Genomic DNA, 14,242 nt, shown 5'->3' on the forward strand with positions numbered 1-14,242 from the left:
AATGCATTTTAGGCTAGTCACAGTCAGTACACTTCAAATGCCCTATTTTGGTAATCCTGCTGATGCCATTCACTGTGAAATACACCTTTAGGAAAAGGGCACTCCAGCAATCCCCGTAGTGTGTCCTATAACAGCTTCTTGCTGTAGTGTGATATAGAACTCTAGTAGGGGTTCTATTCCCACACATGGCAGTTGTGGATGTGTTATATGTGTTTCTATGTCTGTGTAGAGAGCAATGCTTTTTAGGCTAGTCACACTCAATACAATTCAAATGCCCTACTTTAGCAATCCTGCTGATGTCATTCACTGTGAAATACATCTTTGGGGAAGGGGCACTCCAGCAATCCCTGTGGTGAGTCCTATAACAGCATCATGCTGTAGTATTATATTGTACTCTGGTAGGGGTTCTATTCCCACACATGACAGTTGTGGGTGTTTTGTGCGTGTTTCTATGTCTGTGTAAAGAGCAATGCATTTTAGGCTAGTCACACTTAATACAATTCAAATGCCCTGCTTTGGCAATCCTGCTGATGTCATACACTGTGAAATACACCTTTCGGAAAGGTGTCGCCCAGTAATCTCCATGGCACGTCCTATAGCTGCATACTGCTGTAGTGTGATTAACTAATTAGGTAGGAGTTCTAATCCCAGATATGGCAAGTGTGTGTGTGTGTGTGTGTGTGTGTGTGTGTGTGTGTGTGTGTGTGTGTGTGTGTGTGTGTGTGTGTTTTAATGTTAGTGTAGGGAGCAAAGCATTTTAGCCTAGCCACACTCACTACAATTCAAATGCCCTACTTTGGCAATCCTGCAGATGTCATTCATTGTAAAATACAGCTTTGGGGAAGGAGTACTCCAGTAATCCCTGTGGTGCATTTTATAACAGCTTCATGCTGTAGTGTTATATAGAACTCTGGTATGGGTTCTGTTCCCACACATGTTGGTTGTGGATGTTTTGTGTGTGTTTCAATGTCTGTGTAGGGAGCAATACATTTTAGGCTAGTCACACTCAGTACAATTCAAATGCCCTACTATGGCAATCCTGCTGATGTCATTCACTGTGAAATACACCTTTGGGGAAGGAGTACTCCATTAATCTCCGTGGTGCATCCTATAACTGCATAGTGCTGTTGTGTAATATACTAGTTAGGTAGGAGTTCTAATCCCAGACATTACAGGTGTGTGTGTGTGTCTGTGTTTGTCATTTGTATCCTGTGTGGAGGTGGCTGTGAGTGTGTAACAACTGGACTCAATGTGGAGTGGGTTTTGCAAACTTCTTATACAGTGGCCTAGCATATATCACAATGTCCACCGTACAGGGATAACAGATGTGAAATAGCTGAGTTGCTGAGGTGTAAATCCATACCCCTACATGTGACATCAATGACAGCTGAACAACATTAACAACCCTTGTATTAGCCAGGGAACACTCTCAACCCATGTCTCATACACACACATACTCTTGCCTAGGCAACAGACGCTATGTTGGTAGTACCATGCATATTGCCAACTGATAGTAACCATGGTGTGATTTCAGTGGTCTACAGAGGGCATGGCACCCTGTCCATCAGTCCAATAGGCAAGTACACGACGACAGTGCACCTCCCCCATGTTCCCCACTGGACACCTGCAACACCTGTGGTGCCATCAAATGTGACTCACAAAGGATATACCATGTCTGAAACATAAGCTCTGTATGGACAGATGCCACTGATACCAGGGAATACCAGTATCATGCTATCAATGTAGGTGCAGGGTCAGCCTGCTGTCCATTAACAGTTCCCGCCACATGAGGCCAGGACTGGCACATCTGGTGATAACAATCTGTGTACACAACATAGGCCAGACACCCCAGGTACAGTTCCACATGTCACTGTACATGCATGTGGGAGATGTGCACATCCCAGACACCGTCCATGTCATGGACTACGGAACACATACATGGCAAGCAATGCACAGCATTGGCCACATGCAGTAGTCACCCAGGTGACTCTATGGTGAATACAATACCCCCCTGTGTGGGCAAATCCAGAAACTACACCCCTGAGCCACAATGCAGACCATTGTAATGTGGCCTGATTTCAAGGTATACCCATCACCTAGTCTTGTAGAGCTGTCCGGCACCATCGACCACTACACACCCATGAAGCAATGCACCCATGCATATCAGTACTGGCACCCATATCTCTGTGTGCGCGCGTGTGTGTGTGTGTGTGTGTGTGTGTGTGTGTGTGTGTGTGTGTGTGTGTGTGTGTGTGTGTTGTATGATGCATATGACCACATTCACGTGTGTGTGTGTGTGTATGTGTGTGTGTGTGTGTGTGTGTGTGTGTGTGTGTGTGTGTGTGTTGTATGATGCGTATGACCACATTCACACTCACTACAAGCCCCATTGGCATAATGAAGCATGCTTTCTGATGTCAGACACCGCCACATACCCTTTGCCCATATAACCTCTGCATGACTCCTGTGGTGCATGTGATATCTGCACAGTACTGTGTTGTGGAAATCCCACTAGTGATGAGTTGTATTCATGGCCCTGCCAAGTGTGTCAATGTGTGTGCATCCCTATGAGAATGTAGCTGTGTTAACGCTGACACCTGCTCATCCAGACAGGCATGTGTACTACACCTACTGCATAGCTACCATATCCCTGTTGCAGATGTCACTCACCATCACATATACGTTCTGAGGGCTCCTCAACATGTAACCTATGTGGCACATCCAATAACTGCATGGACATGTGATAGCACTACATAGTCATCAGGGGTTTTATACCCTGTACCTGGTAGGTGTGTGACACAAACATGTTTAAGTTTTACTCTCCCACCCCTCACCCCTCCCTGACTTTTCTTTGCCTCTGTCTGCCTCTCTCACTCCCTCTCTGGTGGATGTGGAGACTTACACCTGCTTTGCTTAGGCAGCAGCATGTGTATTTTTAAGTGATGCTCATGATCAGCTGATGGCCTCTGCACGAATTGCAGCCCTCCTCTAGCTGATTGCATGTGGAACAGCTGTGGTAACATTCCCATAGTGAATTGCATGGAAACACACTCCAATATATAGGAACATCATGTTGGTGTTGGGCCTTTCATTTACTGTGAACAGGAACCTGATCTGTTGTTTGGCAAGCAGCATCTCAGATGGATTGGGGATTTACCTCTAACAACATACATTGTGGAAACAGGCCAACACACAGGAGGGGGATGTGCCTGACCTGACTACAGACTGTAAGTGATGCTATACTGCATTTGGAGTAATGTTGGTTTAACAGGGTGTGTGTGGATATGCCTGTCCTACATGTTTTAATACCTGCCATGTCAGTGCTATGTTTATCAGGAAACCCCCATCTCTAGGGTCATCTGCAAACTGGGCAGTGTGTGGTGCCTTTTGTTTTATGTGTTACCCACAGAGCACCTATCTGTGAACTGCAGAAGGTAGTATGAGGATTTCAGTCTGTGGATGGTGACAGCCATGAGAGTTACTGACTTCATATCACTCATAGGACATATGTTGCAACAAACCCTGTTACAACAGTAAATGTATGAGGTTATCACAACAATATGTTAGTACTGGCCCTGTGTGTATGTGTCTCCAGTCACAACCCTGCCAACCTTAGTCCATATGTCATGCAGTAAGGGGTGCATATGTGCTGTACACCATAATTAGTGACATCATATCTGATAACACACCAGTGAGATATCAGACTGCTGCACATGTTATGTATAGTAGGGGTTATATTTGATGAAATAACCTGGACAGTCTGTGGTTGTGTGTACAGTACTGAGGTCTGTGTACTTATGGTGATTGTCAACAGTGTGTGCATTGTTAATATGTACCTTGTCCTGTGTACAGACTGTGGTAGAGGTCATTGTTCTTGGTCCTGTTCTATCTGACGTTACATGCTACGCCACTGTATGTTACCCTATCGGCTTACATGTTTGTAGGGCCATACACACACATGTCCCATACCACAGACAGGCATCAGGCCACACTGTGTAGTGGCCCAGTATATGTAGAGTTAGTGTGTGAGTGGCACATATAAGGCTGGTGTTGAGCAGATAGCCCATATACTGTAATATTATGCTAGCTTGCCATATGTGGCTGTGGCTATGTTCACATTGCTTGTGGTTATGCACTTTCACACAGGTGTATGTTACTCTGTGCTGTGGCATGCCTGTAGAGCCTGCTATATATGCAGGTACATGTGCATTCCCCCATAGAAAATGTAGGCCAGCGTTGAGCCAGTCTGTCTGTAGCATGCCTGCACAGTGCTTTGTTACATGCCTAGCAGCTTAGTGTACTTACCCAGTGAGATGTCATGTCCAGATACTTGCCAGATGTACTGCTGCCGGGCCACCATAACAGTCATGTATGTCAGACAGAGCAGTGGGATGCTGTACAGATGTATGTCAATATCTAGTGGGTAGCATGTGGCCATGGCACCTCTGTACCAGTGGTTATTATGTGTCAGGACAGACAGGGGTGTGTGAATGCATAACCTATGGGGGCAAATGCATACCAATAGTTATGTGTTATACCCATCTACATGGCTGTTAACATCCACATTGTCAGGATTGGTCCACATGTCTTGCACTAAGGGGTTATGTGTATACCTCTGGAATGTCCAGAGTGTGTCAGACTGTCCACATATATTGGCCAATATCTTTGCTGTAGTCCACAGGAGCATTATGTGCTAGCAGTGGTACTATACTATGATGTCCTTAGGATGTCTATCAGTAGCCAATGGCGCACATGTTAAAAGCAGATGTGACCTCCCACACACAAACCATGTCTGTAAAGACAATCCCTATTACAATAGCAATAGTCTACAAATATACCTGCTATACATACCTGACATCCCCTTGCACTAAGAAGTTGGGACTATAGGGGCTGAGGTAGGGCTACAATCCATGTTCAGGACATATGGTGGAGATATATGTATATATAATTATCCAGATATCTATATAGATACATACACATATACATATCAACATACATAGATGGATATGTATATGTGCAAAGATATACATATGAACACCCAGATATATATACATATACAGAGCAATATATGTCTACACATATACATATAGAGATACATATGCACATATACGAATGGGTATCTACATATATATTGACAGTAGTAGGTATATCAGAATAGATATGTATGCACATATAGTTATTGATATCTACATATATACCAACATAACTCGGCATATCTGTACACATAGGATGTGCATACATATATAGCTATATATACATATATCTATATATACATATACGTATATCTATATATACATATATGTATATGGGAGCACTAGAGAATCCTGAAAGCCCAAAATCCTGAAGACCAAACTCCTGAAAGCTCAAAATCCTGAAAACTCAAACTCCTGAAAATTCAACATCCTGAAAACACACAGGATACCAACGCGTATTATATTCCAGCACAAGTACATACAAAAACAAATAAAACATAATCCATATTACTCTTCTCCAAGTATAAGCAGGGGGGCATGCTCCCCTGCACCCCCACACCCCCTGCTACTTAAATATATCAACTTTGAGATTGCACTTAGTGTACAAAAGTGCAATCTCGGCATTGTTATATTTGAGTAGCAGGAGGAGTGGGCTGCATGGGTTCTTGCACCCCTGCATATAGTTGAAGGGTAATATGCTTCTGTATGTACTTGTGCTGGAATATAGTAAGTGTTGGCATCCTGTGTGTTTACAAGGCTTTGAGTTTCCAAGATTCAGAGTGTTCAGGAGTTTGGCTTTTCAGGATTTTGGTCTCAGGAGTTTGGTCTTCAGGATGTTGGGCTTTCAGGATTCTGTAGAGCTTATATATATATATATATATATATATATATATATATATATATATATATATATATATATATATATGTGTGTGTGTGTGTGTGTGTGTGTGTATATATATATATATATATATATATATATATATATATATATATATATATATATATGTACATACGAAGAGATGTACACATGGCCATATATATGTAGCACTATACAGATGTGTATACAGACATATGTATGAGTATACATGTGTATGTACATGTAGACATATATAGACCTATTATATATATACAGCCATATTCCTGTCATGAGTAAACCTCATGGTTATGTAAACCCTCCCAGATGTATCTCACTGTATGTATCTGCTATGTGTACATTATGATTAAACAACATATGTGATGTAACAGTCATACTAATAACAAGGACTACACAATTTAGGAACTAAAGGCAACTGTTCAATACTACTCAATATGTGCATTGACAGCTATATTAGTAAAACAACAGCTCTCTTCACAATGGTCATGGTGTAGTGGTTAAGTGCTGTGACTTCAGTATACAGGGTCTTGGGTTCAAGACATTTTGTTGCTGGGCAGAACAAGGGCCGTCAGATACAAAGTGGTTAAGGAAGTTTTGAGCAGCTTTAAGTTTTCACGGGTTTGCATGAAGCTAAGTGGTGCTAAGCTATGGGTAAACATAAGGGAGCTTACACAATGTAGGCTTTGCTTACTAGTATGCAAATCAGCTCAGCTGTTATATTATTTATTTATTTATTTATTGCATTTGTTAACTGGGAAAGTCCACTGAGCCTTGAAAGAGCCCATTTTCAGTGGAGGCCCAGGGAGAAAAGCTCCACAAGGTTACATAACAGTATACAACAATTTACATCACACAAAAATTTACATCACTAGTAAGCACTGATATACAACAATTTACATCAGTAGCAAGCATTAACATAGGAACATAGAGCAATGAATATTGACATGATTTGTACATTTTGACAGATTATAGCGATACATTAAGCCATCAGGTTTACATTCAGGAATAGTAAAAAAATGGTACAGTTGACATATGTATCTATTTAGACTAGATGCTTATATAGGCTACAGGAGAGAGGGAGTTCAAGTGATAGTTCCAGAGATGTGATTAGTTGTTTTGGTAGGTAACATTTAGGAGCATAGCCAGAGAGGTGTAGTTTTAGTGAATTTATGAAAGTTGCATGAGTATTGATAGTTCTGATATTGGTGGGGAGATTATTCCATAACTTGGAAACAGTGTGGAAGTACAGCATCTTGCCAGTCTGGATCTGTTAACAGATAGTAACATTTTGTTTTCAGACCTCACTTGGCATTTAGGATGGTACAGGTTTATTATGGAGGATAAGGAAGGACAGGATTCTGGTTGGTAGATTATTTTGTGGGTTGTCATTAGATGTATATACTTAAGGTGATGGGGGAATTCTAGTCAGTTGAGCTGGTGTAAAGAGGTACAGTGGTGTGTGTGGTTTTTTGTATTGGTGGCAAATCTGGTGATCTTGTTATAGCAGGAGTTAAGTTTTGTTTACGGGTGTGACTATAAGTTTGTAAGGATAGGGGCACAGTATAGGAGAGCTGGGAGCAAAGGATGAGGCTAGGGCTATCCAAGTTGAGTTGTTAAGGAAGTAATTTTGTCTATACAGGGCACCAAGCTTCAGGTGTTTTTTTTAATATTACTATAGATATGAAGGTCAAATGTTAATCTGTCATCAATGAGGACACCTAATAGTTTGGTGCTTGGGACAACTTTTATGGTAGTATTGTTTTGGGATTGGATTGAGAGAGGTTGTTTGTCAGTATGGCTGGATTGTGTGGGGGAGAAAACTAGGAGTCTGGTTTTATTGGGATTAAGGGGTGGGTGGTTTTGGGACATCCATATTTCAGTAGAAGTAAAGGCTTCTTGGGTAAGATGCTGCCGAACAGAGGGAGATTTGGAAGCACAGATGATGGTGGAATCATCAGCATATTGGATTACAGTACTGTTAGGTAAGGAATTATGAAAGTCATTAATGAATATGCTGAACAACAGGGGACCAAGTATAGAGCCTTGATGGACATCTGCATTAGTGCTCATGAAAGTAAAGGAGGAGTGCTGCCATATGGTAGCCTGGTGTCTATTGCTGAGATAGCTTGTAAACCATTGTAATGTAGGGGAGTCTAGGGTAATGTTGGATAGTTTAGTTAGTAAGAGGGAGTGGGAGATAGTGTCAAATGCTTTAGACAAATCTAGAAAAAGAGCATAGAAAGAGGAACCAGCATCACAGGCTCTATTTATTGTGTCTAAGAAGGAGATTAGGATAGTGTTGGTACTGTGGCCTGGTGTAAAGCCATGCTGAGTAGGAGAGAGCATTTGGTGGCTTATTAAGTGGCTTATGAGTTGAGTGTGTATGCATTTTTCTAGAATTTTGGAGATGGGGGAAAGTATGGCAATAGGATGGAAGTTTGAGATGTCAGAATTAGAGCCCCCTTTGTGGAGAGGAAGGACAAAAGCATTTTTCCAGATGTCTGGTGCACATGATTTTTGAAAAGATCTATTAAGCAGGATACTGATAGGGTAAGCTATATAAGGGGCAGCTAGTTGTAGGAATTCAGAAGGTAGGTTATCTGGGGAATTAGTACAGGGTTTTAGTTTATGTAGAAGTTTTGTGATGGTAGATGCTGGGATGGGTGATAGTGAGAAGGTAGGTAGGGGGTGGTGCTGTTGGGTACTGAGGATGTGGTGTGAGAAAGTTGGTGTTGATAGGTGGAAAGAATGTGGTTAGTTTTGCAACGGTATCAATAACATAGTTGTTAAAGAGTGAGGCTATATTAATGGGAGTTTTTTCGGGGTCAGCGCAGGGGTTGTTGTTTGTCCCTGGGTGTATTAAGGAGTTTATTGCATGCCAGAAGGTTTTAGGGTTTTGTCTGTGCTGATTTTGGATGTTTTGGAAGTAGTCTTTTTTTGTTTTTTTATGACTAAGCATTTAGCTTGATTGCGAAGTTGCTTGTACTGTAAGAGGTTGGGTGAGGTTTTATTTTTATTCCAGGTTTTCCAGGCTATAACCCCAGTGGCCATTATTTGCTTTGTACACTTAGTTAGCCAGGTAGCATGTATTTTGAGAAATGTAGAGTTAAAGAATTCTACTGCATCATTGATACGGAGAGTTTTTAATGGACTCCAGTTTGTACTTTGAAGGATATTGTTGAGGGTGTCAGGGGAGAAGTGGGATGGGTCTCTGGTGTAACAATATTGGTGTGTATGTGATATAGAGATGGGCTTGCATATTATATATGCTGGTGAGAGGTCACTGATACAATCTGGAAGAGTGCCAGAGGAGGTGATTTTGTCAGGCAATACTTGCTAAAAATGGCTTAGACCTGGTAACCAGGTCATACCACCCAGTCTGATAACATAGCAGGGTAATGACATCTATAGTAGGTGTATGTAATGCCATGTACAATACATGCACCTATGTGCTGTCATTACAGTAGCAAGGGGTGTGAGTGTCATATGTGGGACACAGACATATATGAGGCCTGTACAGCACTGTTATCCATGTGAATGTGTTACATACAGGTGTAGTAGCCCAGGTTACATGCTGTCACACTGGCATGTAGTGTATCATGGCAGTACTACTGTTGACAGTGCTAACCCAGGCAAGAGCAGAGTGCTAAATGTATTACTGACAACAGGCACACCTGCGGGCATAGCTGGACACTGAGGCCTCCCTGTTGCATCGCTGGTGTGTGAGCTGTGTCACAGTATATACCCCTTACTGGGTAATGATCCAGCATGTGGAATGTAACTGCAGACACTTCAGTATCACTACATAGCTAGGTAGGCGTCTAGTTCCAGTGTTGCCAAGTAACTGTGTGCATGTATGTGGATGGGTCTACATCAGGTTGCAGTGTATTCACGCCTTAGTGGGTCACCTGTTCATGTGGCACAGGCGATAACCATTTTAGTAACCTGGGACATGTGTTCAACTGTACCCCAGATATGTCACAGCCATAGTGTCACCACAGTGACATACTCCATTGTGGAATATGACTGCAGACCATCCTCGTGCTGACACATGTACACCTACAACACAAATGGATAACATTATAGGACTGCAATCAACCAGTGCTACTAACAGCTATAATGCATCATTGCTAGATGGCTGCACTATCTGCTATTTATGCATTACACTTTACTCCTTACAACATGTTACACCGCAGTACTGTGGTACACTGTAGTACAGCCACCATGTGCATCAGAACCATATCAGCCTGTCCCTGCATTGATGATATGGATGACAGGGATGTGGCACAGGTATCATCATATGCACAGGGCATCCTTGTGCTGACATATGTACACCTACAACACAAACAGATAACATTATAGAGACAACAACCAACCAGTGTTACTAACATCTATAAGGCATCATTGCTGGATGGCTACACTACCTGCCATTTATGCATTACACTTTACTCCTTACAACATGTCACACTGCAGTACTGTGGTACACTGTAGTAAAGTCACCATGTGCATCAGAACCATTATCAGTCTGCCCCTGCATTGATGGTATGGATGACAGGGATGTGGCACAGGTATCATCATATGCACAGGGCATCCTTGTGCTAACACATGTACATCTACAAATGGATAACATTATAGAGACCACAAATGACAAGGGTTACTAACAACTATAAGGCATCATTGCTAGATGGCTACACTACTTGCCATATATGCATTACACTCTACACCCTACAACATGTTACACTGCAGTACTGTGATACACTGTAGTACAGTCACTGTGTGCATCAGAACCATATCAGCCTGTCCCTGCATTGATGGTATGGATGACATGGATGTGACACAGATATCATCATATGCACAGGGTGTAATGTTGGTTTGCCAGAGGCTGAGGATTGGCCACACATGTGACACCATGTGTGTGGGTGAGGGGTGCACTATGATGAGCTGGGCTGGTGATGTGGTATGTGTAGGTATGTGGATGACCTAGGTGTGTTTGCAAAGTGTGTGGGTATGCATGCACACAGTACTGCCATGTGACTGCCCTACACAGGTGCTTATGCACAACTGCAGACCATACCTGGCAAGGTGTGCTGTTCACTGCCTCCAGCCATGGACATGTGGACTGTGCCTGCCAGGGGTACCATGGGCATGTCCAGGTACAGGCCTCGATGTGCTACTCTCACCTGCTAAAGACAAATGTCCGCTGGTACCAGGTCCCTCCTGGGACTGGTCAGGACCACATGCATGTGGCCTGCTGTGGTGTGGTGTGGACAGCACACCCCCAAACTGCCAGGGCTGCTAATGCCACTACAGGAGCCCCTTGGTGTCCTAGTATATCCACGTTGACTGCCAGCTGTTGGTGTTGCTGGCCCACATCTATGCAGCTGTCACTGCATCCCCACCACATGTTGAAGCACGGACACACCATGGCCAATGAGAGCCATCATCTCACCATGCCGTCTATCCATGAGCTTGGTATAAGCACCAACCAGACAGTTGATGGAGGTTGTCACTTACAGATGCGAGAGCAGCCCTCTGCAGCCTCAGGCCCTGTCTGATGTAATGTTCTATACATGCCTGCACTGCCATGAATGACAGCCTAAAACATGGACCTGCTGGTACCAGTTATGTCGCCTATGCCAGGAGCATGATGTTCAGTGGCCCTACCATGAGCACCCTGGGACATCCACCTATGTGGTGCCCTGCCGGACATCTGGCTATGCCTGCTGTGACTGGACACAGTAGGTATGGTTATCACACTTTCCTGAGCACTGCCACCAAATGCCAGCTGTCCCTTCACTATGGCCACTGGTGATGGGGTACGTATAGGCACTGAAACTTTGTGCAGGTTTGGGGTGGCTGAAAGGGGGATTTCAAATGCTGGCACAGTGTCGGCCCCTGCGAGCTGCAGGAACTCCAACCAGCCAACAAAAACTCAATTGCAAATGCACATATGATGTCCACATATATAATCCACATGGGGATGCACGAATAAAACAAACAGTCAACTTTATTTTCTGAACATAAAGTAAATAAATCACCTTTCTATTGGCAATTGAATTTATGTTTTACTTTATATGTTACTTCCCTGATGGTGAAAGATTCACCTGTAACCATGTGTATACAATGTTTACACATGTTGCATTGAAACACTCCTTTCCTGTAAAAAGATGGTTTTATATTACTTTGTATTATCTGTTTAAGGTTTCTACCTCTTTTCCAGATAATTTTTGGTTTGGATGGTAATTTATTACTGATGTCATTATCAAATTTAATCATGTTCCAGTTTTTATTTATAATGAAAATAATGATGTCACTATCAGAACTAAAAGGAGTAATAAAAGCCATATTAGTAGGGAATGTATGAATGTTACCTATTTCTGCAGTTTGGCGTTGATTCGATCCAAGAATTGGAAGGTAAAAACCTGACTCTCTTTTATTTGTAACTTCCTTAACAAATTGGTCCAAGAGTTGTTGGGGATAACCCCTACTAATAAACATTTCCTTTAATAATTGACATTCATCATAAAAATGGTCAGTTCTAAAAATCATATGTGCTGCTCTTACTAACTGTCCTTTGACAACATATTTCTTTTGATAAATGGGATGGTTACTACTGTAATGCAGGAAAGTGTTGGAGTAAGTTTCTTTTCTATGGACTTTTGCAAAGAAAACTTTATTATTATAATCCTTAGATAAATCAACATCCAAATATGTTATTCTATGCTGATTAAATGTGTATGTGAAATTTAAAAAATCAGTACTAGAATTTAAAAAGGAAATTAATTCGGTAATCATAATGTCTTTACCTTCAATTAAAATGAAGATATTGTCTAAAAATTGTGTATAATATTTAATTTTATTCATGATGTTGATATTCTTACCCAACATTTCCTGCTCCCAGTATGCCATTACCAAATTGGCAAAGCTCCCCCCACATGGGGAGCCCATGGCCACACCTATTTTTTGAAGATAAATTTTACTGTCAAAGGTAAAATAGTTGTAAGATAAGACTATGTCTAACATTTCTTCCACTAATTTGATTTCTGTTTGCGGTGCATTATGTTTCTGCAAAATGAAACTGACCCATTCAATACCATCCTGATGAGGTATACAGGTATATAAATCTTTGATGTAAGCTGTTAGGAAGTTTAAATTATCATCAAATTCTAGGTTATTAATGTTGTGGAGGAAAGTCCAGGAGTCTTTACATATAGCTTTTTCCATACAAACATATTTTTGAAGGACAGTATCAATCATCTTAGCACATGGATATGTTATACTATTCCTGGCATCAACCAATGGTCTCATAGGTGGATCCACTAGTGATTTGTGAATTTTTGGGATGCCGAAAAGTATAGGTAGTCTAGGTGTCAACATTGTAAGATAATTTAGTGTTGTCATATCAATTCTACCTTCAATAAAAAAGTAATTAAACAAAGATCTTATGGTATTGTATGATTGATGTAATTGGTTCCTGGAGGTTTCTTCATAAGCAACATTATTAAGTGTTTGTAACATTTTACTGATATATTGCTGTTGAGTCATAATGATTAGCCCTCCACCTTTATCGGGTTGTAAAATTCTCACTCCTGTTTCTTTTAATATCTGTAATGCCTGTCTTTCCACCATTGTAATGTTAGGCCTTATATTAGTTCTAGATAAGTTAGCATGTAACATGTTTCTCAAGTCATTTTCACAAATTTTCTCGAAAAAATTTAAGGTAGGATGCATTGGTGGTATAAATGTGCTAGCTACATGTAACTTGTTGTCCCCTGTATACTCACTAGCAAAAAACATTTTTAAATTTAATCTTCTTAAAATTAACTTCAGGTCAATAATAGTTTGTGCCATATCTGCTCTAATACTAGGAACAAAAGTATGACCACGGGTAAGTAATTCAATAACAATTGGTTCTACAGTGACCGTGCTGTAATTAAATATTTTAAAGCCCCTAGCCAAGTTGTACAATATATTGTGATGCTCAAGCCTGGCTGTACTTACCTCCCCCTCTTCCCTCGTGTATTGGAATAGTTCTTGTTGAGGTAATAATTGTTCCTTCTCAAATTGTAATGGGGGACACCCATCTGAAAATTTGTTTGTTGTTGTGGTGAAGTAATTTAAGGCAAAGAACTGGTAGGTGTATCAATTTGTTCAACATGATGTAAAACTGGACCAGAGTTGTTAGAATTAAGAACATCATGTGTATTTTGAGCACCAAGTCCTTTATCTGATACATTGTTTCCACCTTGATTATATGTCGTGGCAGGATTAAGTCTTACTTGGGAGGGGGGAGGTTTAGGATATGCTGTGCCACTACTATATGTTTGTCTGTCCCTATTTAGTTTCTTTAATTTCCCTTCTTTAATTTTATCCATATATTGATCTATACTGGTAA

Source organism: Protopterus annectens, chromosome 5.part0, assembly GCF_019279795.1.
Source record: "Protopterus annectens isolate FY-2018-M chromosome 5.part0, PAN1.0, whole genome shotgun sequence".
Classification (NCBI taxonomy): domain Eukaryota; kingdom Metazoa; phylum Chordata; order Ceratodontiformes; family Protopteridae; genus Protopterus; species Protopterus annectens.